A 10,917-nucleotide genomic window follows, 5' to 3' on the forward strand; every position below is an offset into this window, starting at 1 on the left:
TTCTCCCTGGCATGCTCTCAATCACCTTCTGGAGCAAATCCTGACTGATCGCTGTCCATTCTTGCATAAGCAATGCTTGCATTTTGTCAGAATTTGTTGGTTTTTGTTTGTCCACCCGTCTCTTGATGATTGCCCACAAGTTCTCAATGGGATTAAGATCTGGGGAGTTTCCAGGCCATGGACCCAAAATCTCTATGTTTTGTTCCATGAGCCATTTAGTGATCACCTTTGCTTTATGGCAAGGTGCTCCATCATGCTGGAAAATGCATTGTTGGGCGCCAAACTGCTCTTGGACAGTTGGGAGAAGTTGCTCTTGGAGGACATTCTGGTGCCATTCTTTATTCATGGCTGTGTTTTTAGGCCAGACTGTGAGTGGTGCGATTCCCTTGGCTGAGAAGCAACCCCACACATGAATGGTTTCAGGATGCTTAACAGTTGGCATGAGACAAGACTGGTGCTAGCGTCACCTCTTCTTCTCCTAATAAGCTGTTTTCCAGATGTCCCAAACAATCGAAAAGGGGATTCATCTGAGAAAATGACTTTCCCCCAGTCCTCAGCAGTCCACTCCCTGTACCTTCTGCAGAATATCAGTCGGTCCCTGATGTTTTTTTCTGGAGAGAAGTGGCTTCTTTGCTGCCCTCCTTGAAACCAGGCCTTGCTCAGTCTCCTCACAGTGCGTGCAGAAGCACTCACACCAGCCTGCTGCCATTGCTGCGCTAGCTCGCCACTGCTGGTAGTCCCATCCCGCAGCTGAAACAGTTTTAAGATACGGTCCTGGCGTTTGCTGGTCCTTCTTGGGCGCCCTGGAGCCTTATTGGCAACAATGGAAGCTCTCTCCTTGACGTTCTTGATGATGCGATAGATTGACTGAGGTGCAATCTTTGTAGCCGCGATACTCTTCCCTGTTAGGCCATTTTTGTGCAGAGCAATGATGGCTGCACGTGTTTCTTTAGAGATAACCATGGTTAACTGAAGAGAAAGAATGATACCAAGCACCAGCGCTCCTTTTAAAGTGTCCAGTGGTGTCATTCTTACTTACTCATGACTGATTGATCGCCAGCCCTGTCCTCATCAACACCCACACCTGTGTTACTGGAACAATCACTAAAACAATGTTAGCTGCTCCTTTTAAGGCAGGAATGCAATGATGTTGAAATGTGTTTTGGGGGTTGAAGTTTATTTTTTTAGCCAATATTGACTTGACAAGTAATTGCTGTTAAGCTGATCACTCTTTATGACATTCTGGAGTATATGCAAATTGCCATTAGAAAAACTTAAGCAGTAGACTTTGTAAATATTAATATTTGTAGCATTCTCAAAACTTTTGGCCATGACTGTACTGAGGATGAGGACCCAGCTGCTTGGTGAGATTTTAGGCCAGATGAGGAAAAATTCCATCTACTTGGTGATGGATGTCACTGAGGTTTTGCCCTCCAAAGAACATGAATCCTCCTCCCTTTGGTCTTCTGGTTCCCGGTGGAGGGCCTACTTTGGCTATATATTCTCTGATCGTGCCTTTTATACAACAGAATAGACAAATTCATAAGTGTGAATGAGTGAAACTGAGGTCTCTGCGCAGGCGCTGCCCTGTGACATGGATGACTTCTGTGTCGTCCACATTCCTGGGCAAAACATCACTCCTGCGCAAAGACCTCACCATTTCGCTCATGGACACTTATGTATTGGGCTCTGCCTGTAGTAGGGCAAAGTGCGCCTGCGCAAGCTAGCGGTTGCTATATGAATGATTCAGGAAGCATCACTAAGCACACCCATCGGACCGCACTGAAATATTTACATACACCATCTGAAAGGCCAAAACCATTTCTGCCAATGCTGGTCACAATTTTAATGCTGGACTAGCCCCGACATAAGATTTGGCGCCTGCGCTGTAAGTGCATTACCACTTTCAGGTCAAATGGCATGAGTGCTCATCATAAAGACACATATCAAGGGCTGCATGACATGCGCTGTCCCCGGACACACAGGGGCCAGCAGACGCATTAACATGCTGCTTGCATCCGCAACGCAGCCGGATTTACCAGGGAAACTGCTGCAGCGGCTCCAGAACCTTCACTGTTGCTGCAGCAGAAACCATGTCACTACCTCAGGCAACCGGGCCAGGGTGAAAATCATCTTCTAGCACCGGCCATAACCAGACACTCCAGATCCTTAAGGACAGGAAACCAACCAATGCATGGGAGAGCATATGCCCATTTATTTTTGTGGTTTCTGGTCCTTTAAGGACAGATCCCCTTTCTCCATGGTGCAGTCATGTGTTAGAAGAAAAACAAGCAGGTGGGAAGGGGCACTTAGGCTATGTTCACACAGGGCATCTTTTACTACATTTTTCAGGTCACAGATGCAGATAAATACATGCATTTCCTTCTCCCAGCAAAGTGAGATTTCTATTTTGCTGTCCACACTGGGCATCTTTTGTGTTTTTGAAGATGCAGCATGTCAATTCTTTGTGTTTTTCCAGCATTTGAGCCCTTCCAGTCAATAGATTTGGCTTAACCCCTTCACGACTGGCCGATTTTTCGCTTTCCGGGGTTTTTTTTCGCCATTCTTTTTCTGAGAGACGTAACTTTTTTATTTTTCAGTCAATATGGTCATGTGAGTGCTTATTTTTTGCGGAACGAACTGTACTTTTAAATGAAATCCTCAGTTTTACCATCTAGTGTACTGGAAAACTGCAAAAAAATTCCAAATGCAGAAAAATTGCAAAACAAGTGCAATAGCACTATGGTTTTTGAGATATTTTATTCACTGTGTTCACTATATGGTAAAACTGATGTGTGGGTGTGATGCCTGAGGTCGGTGCGAGTTCGTAGACATCAAACATGTATAGGTTTACTTTTATATAAGGGGTAAAAAAATAATCAGAAGTTTGTCCGAAAAAAATGGCGCACGTTTTACGCCATAGTCCGTGACCCGTAGCGTTCTCATTTTTCGGGATCTATGGCTCAATGACTGCTTATTTTTTTGCGTCTCGAGCTGACGTTTTTAACGGTACCATTTTTGCGCAGATGCTGCGTTTTGATCTCCTCTTATTGCATTTTGCGCAAAAGTTGTGGCGACAAAAAAGTCGTTTTGGCGTTTGGAATTTTTTTGCCGCTACGCCGTATACTGATCAGATTAATTTATTTTATATTTTGATTGATCGGGCGTTTCTGAACGCGGCGATACCAAATGTGTGTATATTTTTTATTTTTTTAACCCTTTAAATTTCAATGGGGCGAATGGGGGGTGATTTGAACTTTTAGGGGTTTTTTTTAAATTTTTTAAAACTTTTTTTTATTTTACTAGTCCCCCTAGGGCAGGGGTGGGCAATTAATTTTCCCATGGGGCCGCATGAGAAGAAGGGAATTTTGTTATTTACCGTAAATTCCTTTTCTTCTAGCTCCTATTGGGAGACCCAGACGATTGGTGTATAGCACTGCCCTCCGGAGGCCACACAAAGCAATTACACTAAAAAGTGTAAGGCCCCTCCCCTTCTGGCTATACACCCCCAGTGGGATCACTGGCTCACCAGTTTTAGTGCAAAAGCAAGAAGGAGGAAAGCCAATAACTGGTTTAAACAAATTCACTCCGAGGATACGTCGGAGAACTGAAAACCATTTAACATGAACAACATGTGTACCCGAAAACAACCAAAAATCCCGAAGGACAACAGGGCGGGTGCTGGGTCTCCCAATAGGAGCTAGAAGAAAAGGAATTTACGGTAAGTAACAAAATTCCCTTCTTCTTCGGCGCTCCATTGGGAGACCCAGACGATTGGGACGTCCAAAAGCTGTCCCTGGGTGGGTAAAGAAATACCTCATGTTAGAGCTGCAAGACAGCCTTCCCCTACGGGGAGGCAACTGCCGCCTGCAGGACTCTTCTACCTAGGCTGGCGTCCGCCGAAGCATAGGTATGCACCTGATAATGTTTGGTGAAAGTGTGCAGACTCGACCAGGTAGCTGCCTGGCACACCTGTTGAGCCGTAGCCTGGTGCCGTAATGCCCAGGACGCATCCACGGCTCTGGTAGAATGGGCCTTCAGCCCTGATGGAACCGGAAGCCCAGTAGAACGGTAGGCTTCAAGGATTGGTTCCTTGATCCATTGAGCCAGGGTGGATGTTGCAGCCTGCGATCCCTTGCGCTGACTAGTGACAAGGACAAAGAGTGCATCCGAGCGGCGCAGGAGCGCCGTGCGGGAATGTAGATTCTGGGTGCTCTACCCAGATCCAACAATGCAAAGCCATTACATATCGATGAAATGGATAAAAGGAAGGTAAGGAGATATCCTGATTGTGATAAAAAGGGAATACCACCTTAGAGAGAAACTCTGGGATCGGACGCAGCTCTACCTTATCTTGGTGAACACCAGGAAGGGAGCTTTGGATGACCGCGCTGCTAGTTCGGACACTCTCCGAAAAGACGTGACCGCTACCAGAAAGGCCACTTTCTGTGAAAGTCGAGAAAGTGAAAACATCCCTCAGAGGCTCGAAGGGCGGCTCCTAGAGAGCAATTAATACCCTGTGCAGATCCCATGGGTCTGACGGCCTCTTGTACGGAGGGACAATGTGATAAACCCCCTGCAGGAACGTGCGTACCTGAGGAAGTCGTACTAGGCGCTTCTGAAAGAATACCGACAGCGCTGCGACTTGTCCTTAAAGGGAGCCGAGCGACAAACCTTTTCCCAATCCAGATGCAGGAAGGGGGGAAAAAGGAGACAATGCAAATGGCCAGGGAGACACTCCCTAAGCAGAGCACCAAGATAAGAATAACTTCCACGTCTTGTGGTAGAGTTTGGCAGACGTCGGCTTCCTAGCCCGTCTCATGGTGACAATGACGTCTTGAGATAATCCTGAAGACGCTAGGATCTCGGACTCGATGGCCGCACAGGCCGGATCAGGGCCGTAGAATTCAGTGGAAAGAACGGCCCTTGGGACAGTAAGTCTGGCCGGTCTGAGAGTGCCCACGGTTGGGCGACCGTGAGATGCCACAGATCCGGGACCACGATCTCCTCGGTCAGTCTGGGACGACGAGGATGGCGCGGCGGCAAGCGGAGCTGAGCTTGCGTAGCACTCTGGGCAACAGTGCCAGAGTAGAAAACACATAGGGTAGCTGGAACTGCGACCAATCCTGAACTAGGGCGCCTGCCGCCAGAGCTCTTTGCTCGTGAGACCGCGCCATGAAAATCGGGACCTTGTTGTTGTGCCGAGACGCCATTAGGTCGACGCCCGGCATCTCCCAGCGGCTACAGATTTCCTGACACCATACTGGGTGCAGAGGCCATTCCCCTGCGTCCATGCCCAGGCGACTGAGGAAGTCTGCTTCCCAATTTTCTACGCCCGGGATGTGAACTGCGGATATGGTGGATGCTCTGTCCCCCACCCACATCAGAATCCGCCGGATTGCCTGGTAGGCTTGGCGATGCGTGTTCCGCCTTGGTGGGCGATGTCTGCCACCGCTGTGGAATTGTCCGACTGAATTCGGATCTGTTTTCCTTCCAGCCACTGCTGGAAGGCTTGCAGGGCAAGATGCACTGCCCAGATTTCCAGAACATTGATCTGAAGGATGGACTCCTCTGAAGAGAGTCCTTGACCGTCTGAGAAGGGAAACGTTCCTTTCTAGGGACGTCGGCTCCCCAACCCATTGGCAAAGCATGTCCCATTGAAGTGGACGCAGATGAAACTGCGCGAAAGTGACTGCCTCTGCATGAGGCGTCTTAAGGGGTGTGACTGGCCTTGAAGGAGAGACTGCACCCCCGACTGTAGTGAACGCTGCTTGTCCAGCGGAAGCTTCACTATCGCTGAGGGAGTGTGAAACTCCGTGCCCAGATATGTCAGCGATTGGGTCGGTGCCCGATGTAACCTTGAAAAGTTGATGATCCACCCGAAACTCTGGAGAGTCTCCAGCGCCACGTTCAGGCTGTGTCGGCATGCCTCTTGAGAGGGTGCCTTGACAAGTGGATCGTCCAGTAAGGATCACAGAGTGACCCTGAGAGTGCAGGACTGCTCCCACTGCTGCCCTGAACTTGGTGAAAACCCGTAGGGCTGTCGCCAGACCGAAGGGCAGTGGTACGCACTGAAGATGCTCGTCTTCAATAACGAAACGTAGCAAACGCTGGTGCTCTGGAGCAATCGGCACGTGGAGATAAGCATCCTGATGTCTATTGATGCTAGGAAATCTCCTTGAGACATTGAGGCAATGACGGAGCGGAGGGTTACATCCGGAACCGCCTGGCCTTCACGTGCTTGGTGAGCAGTTTTAGGTCCAGAACGGAACGGAAAAAGCCACCCTTTTTTGGCACCCCAATAAGATTGGAGGAAAAAACCGTGTCTTGTTCCTGAAGAGGAACAGGGATTACCACTCCTTCTGCCTGCAGAAGAGCATCGGCTCGGTGGGGGGGGGGAGTTCTGAAGAATCGAGCCGGAGGACGAGAACAGAGCTCTATCCTGTACACGTGAGACACAATGTCTCTCACCCACCGGTCTGTGACCTGTGGCAGCTAAATGTACCCAGAAGCGGGAGATTCTGCCACCAACCGCGGATGCGGAGAGAGAGAGCTGAAATACATGAGGAGATCGCCTTGGTAGCGGTTCCTCCTGCTGCCTTCCTTGGGCGTGAATGAGCCCGGCCGGAATCTGAGCCCCTCTGAGCCTTTTGAGCCCTTTTAGACGAGGACCATTGGGACTTGCCCGAGCCTGGGAAGGACCAACCTCGACTGTCCCCCCAGGACAGCATTACTAGGGTAAGTCGCAATGCAGACATTGCGAGGTTAAGGACACCACCTGCGGCACAGATGTACATGCGCTCAAGAGCAGCTGCGCAAGACCAGCTGAAATAGGTTAGAGTGCCCATACGGCTGCGAATGCCGGAGCAACCGACACGCTGATAGCTACACAGACAGATTTCAACCAGAGGTCTATCTGTCTGTCAATGGCATCTTTAAGTGAATTCCCATCTTCACTGCAACTATGGATCTAGCCGCAAGCCTGGAGATTGGGGGATCCACCTTTGGACCCTGGGTCCAGTGCTTTACCACGTCAGGGTAAAGGGATAACGTGCATCCTTAATACGTTTGGAGAAAAACGTTTATCTGGTAAGCGTGGTGTTTCTGAACTGCTTCTCTGAAGTCAGCGTGGCCAGAAAAGTACTCAATCTATGCATGAGTACTGAAAAAGGATTTCTCCTGCTGTGAAGCTGACTCCTCCACTGGGGGAGCTGAGGGAGAAATATGCAACATTCCATTGATGGACGCTATAAGATCATTCACTATGGCGTCACCATCCGGTGTATCCGGATTGAGAGCGGTGTCAGGACCAAAGCCCTGATCAGCTACGTCTGCCTCATCATACAGAGAGTCGTCCAGCTGGGACCTTGACCAGTGATGAAGCCGAGTGCCGCACCCAGCGAGCTAGCTTAGGCTGTCTGGGACTGCCGTCCGTGTCAGAACCTTCACCCTGGAATGCCTGGGACCCCCCCGGAGTACTGAGTACGTTCCAAATGAGGGTGGCCAGGGAGCATTAATCAAGATTGCCCATGGCCTGTCTGGACTGCAAAGTCTCCATCCCATGACAATCTCCGTCCCTGTCCCTGGACAGGGTTCGCAGGTGGTTCCTTTGGCCACCTCTAGTAGAGACCCCGGCTGACCAAGTGCTACAGGGGAGCATTGCACACAATGGGGGTCAGTGGAACCTGCCGGTGGAACAGTATCACATGCAGGAAAAGCAGCATAGGAAGCCTTGTTGCTTTTTTGCTGCTGTATGCTAGTCATCTATGCAATGTATAGCATACAAGCATAAACACTTCAGCACATGCAATACAAGCAGCATAGAAAGCCTGTGCCTTGGCACCCTTGCTTTTTTGCTGCTGTTGTCCAGCCATCTAGGAGAATATAGCCCAGAGTAGCGACCGTACAGTGCAATGTATAGCATACAAGCATATATACAAATGAACACTTCAGCACATGCAGTACAAGCAGCCTATAAAGCCTGTGCCTTGGCACCCATGCTTTTTTGCTGCTGTTGTCCAGCCCTCTAGGAGAATATAGCCAAGAGTAGCGACCGTACAGTGCAATGTATAGCATACAAGCATAAGTACAAATGAACACTTCAGCCATGCAATACAAGCAGCCTAGAAAACCTGTGCCTTAGCACCCTTGCGTTTTTGCTGCTGTTATCTCGCCATCTAGGAGGGCATATAGCCAAAGATAGCGACCTACAGTGCAGAGTATTGAAAAAGGATTTCTCCTGCTGTGCATACAAGCATAAAATACAAATGGACACTTCGGTATTTAGTGGGGTCAGCACTTCAGGTGCTGCTTACCGCCCGCCTATAACGCGGGTGTGTGGTCGCCAGAGCCCTGTGTTGTTGCCCAGAGCATGTCTCCGTTCCCCAGCTCGGACTGCGTGCAGGAATGGCTGCCGGCGTCCTTCTCCAGCTCGTGTGACGAGGGGCGGGCCGTGGGCGTGCCCCAGACAAGAGCGGGAAACTGGCGTCCCACTGTGTCCAGTGAAGGGGGCTGGAGAATGCAAAGCAGACTCCAGCCCTCGGTGCTGACTGTCTGTACAGCGTCCCGCCTCTCCCCTGACTGGCAGGGCTGGAGGCGGGAACGAAACGAAAACTAGGCCGCAAAGCCGGGGACTCGAGTAATAAGCGCGGCCGTCCATGTGCACGGCCAGCGCGGAAGTCCCCGGCGCACCACAAGTCCCAGCCGCGCCACAATGTCAAAAACACCCAGCAACGGCCGGCGCGGCAGTTCCCAATACATAAAGTCACTCAGCAAAGCTGTAGTGAATAATAGCACGAGCGCTCCGCGCTGTTGCCCCCGGCGCACTAACACTCCCAGCAATGCTGGTGTGTGTGTGCGCGCTTGCCCGGGGACACAGAGTACCTTAATGTAGCAGGGCCTGTCCCTGACGATACTCAGCTCCATATCCAGCAGGTTCCCTGGGTCTGTGGATGGAGCCCGGTCTCAGTGCCTGGAGACCGGTAAGATCCCACTTCGCCCTGAGGGGGGATGGGGAAGGAAAACAGCATGTGGGCTCCAGCCTCCGTACCCGCAATGGGTACCTCAACCTTACAAACCGCAAGTGGGGTGAGAAGGGAGCATGCTGGGGACCCCATATGGGCCCACTTTTCTTCCATCCGACATAGTCAGCAGCTGCTGCTGACTAAACAGTGGAGCTATGCGTGGATGTCTGACCTCCTTCGCACAAAGCAGAAAACTGGTGAGCCAGTGATCCCACTGGGGGTGTATAGCCAGAAGGGGAGGGGCCTTACACTTTTTAGTGTAATGCTTTGTGTGGCCTCCGGAGGCAGTAGCTATACACCCAATCGTCTGGGTCTCCCAATGGAGCGCCGAAGAAATTGGGATTGGTTTAGAGGGCCGGACTAATATAATTACCTCAGTTCTACCCAATATACTACATCACTACACCCCCTCCATATAGCACACCTGTAATATACACCTCCATATAGCACACCTGTAATATACTACACCTCCATATAGCACACCTGTAATATACTACACCTCCATATAGCACACCTGTAATATACTACACCTCCATATAGCACACCTGTAATATACTACACCTCCATATAGCACACCTGTAATATACTACACCTCCATATAGCACACCTGTAATATACTACACCTCCATATAGCACACCTGTAATATACTACACCTCCATATAGCACACCTGTAATATACTACACCTCCATATAGCACACCTGTAATATACTACACCTCCATATAGCACACCTGTAATATACTACACCTCCATATAGCACACCTGTAATATACTACATCACTACACCCCTATATAGCACACCTGTAATATACTACCCCTTTTTATAGCACACCTGTAATATACTACACCTCCATATAGCACACCTGTAATATACTACACCTCCATATAGCACACCTGTAATATACTACACCTCCATATAGCACACCTGTAATATACTACACCTCCATATAGCACACCTGTAATATACTACACCTCCCTATAGCACACCTGTAATATACTACACCTCCCTATAGCACACCTGTAATATACTACACCTCCCTATAGCACACCTGTAATATACTACACCTCCCTATAGCACACCTGTAATATACTACACCTCCCTATAGCACACCTGTAATATACTACACCTCCCTATAGCACACCTGTAATATACACCTCCCTATAGCACACCTGTAATATACTACACCTCCCTATAGCACACCTGTAATATACTACACCTCCCTATAGCACACCTGTAATATACACCTCCCTATAGCACACCTGTAATATACTACACCTCCCTATAGCACACCTGTAATATACTACACCTCCATATAGCACACCTGTAATATACTACACCTCCATATAGCACACCTGTAATATACTACACCTCCATATAGCACACCTGTAATATACTACACCTCCATATAGCACACCTGTAATATACTACATCACTACACCCCATATACTACACCTGTAATATAGTACACCCCCATAGAGCACACCTGTAATATACTACACCTCCATAGAGTACACCTGTAATATACACCTCCATATAGTACACCTGTAATATACTACACCTCCATATGGTACACCTGTAATATACTACACCTCCATATAGTACACCTGTAATATACTACACCTCCATATAGTACACCTGTAATATACTACATCACTATACCCCCATATAGTACACCACTATATACACCTCCATATAGCACACCTGTATTATACTACACCCCCATATGTCACACACCCTGCTCCCCATACAGCCTGCACCCCCATATCACACACTACACCCCATACAGCCTGCACCCCCATATCACACACTACACCCCATTCAGCCTGCACCCCCATATCACACACACTACACCCCCATATGTCACACACCCTGCTCCCCATACAGCCTGCACCC

The sequence above is a fragment of the Anomaloglossus baeobatrachus genome, chromosome 6, assembly GCF_048569485.1.
Source record: "Anomaloglossus baeobatrachus isolate aAnoBae1 chromosome 6, aAnoBae1.hap1, whole genome shotgun sequence".
Lineage (NCBI taxonomy): Eukaryota > Metazoa > Chordata > Amphibia > Anura > Aromobatidae > Anomaloglossus > Anomaloglossus baeobatrachus.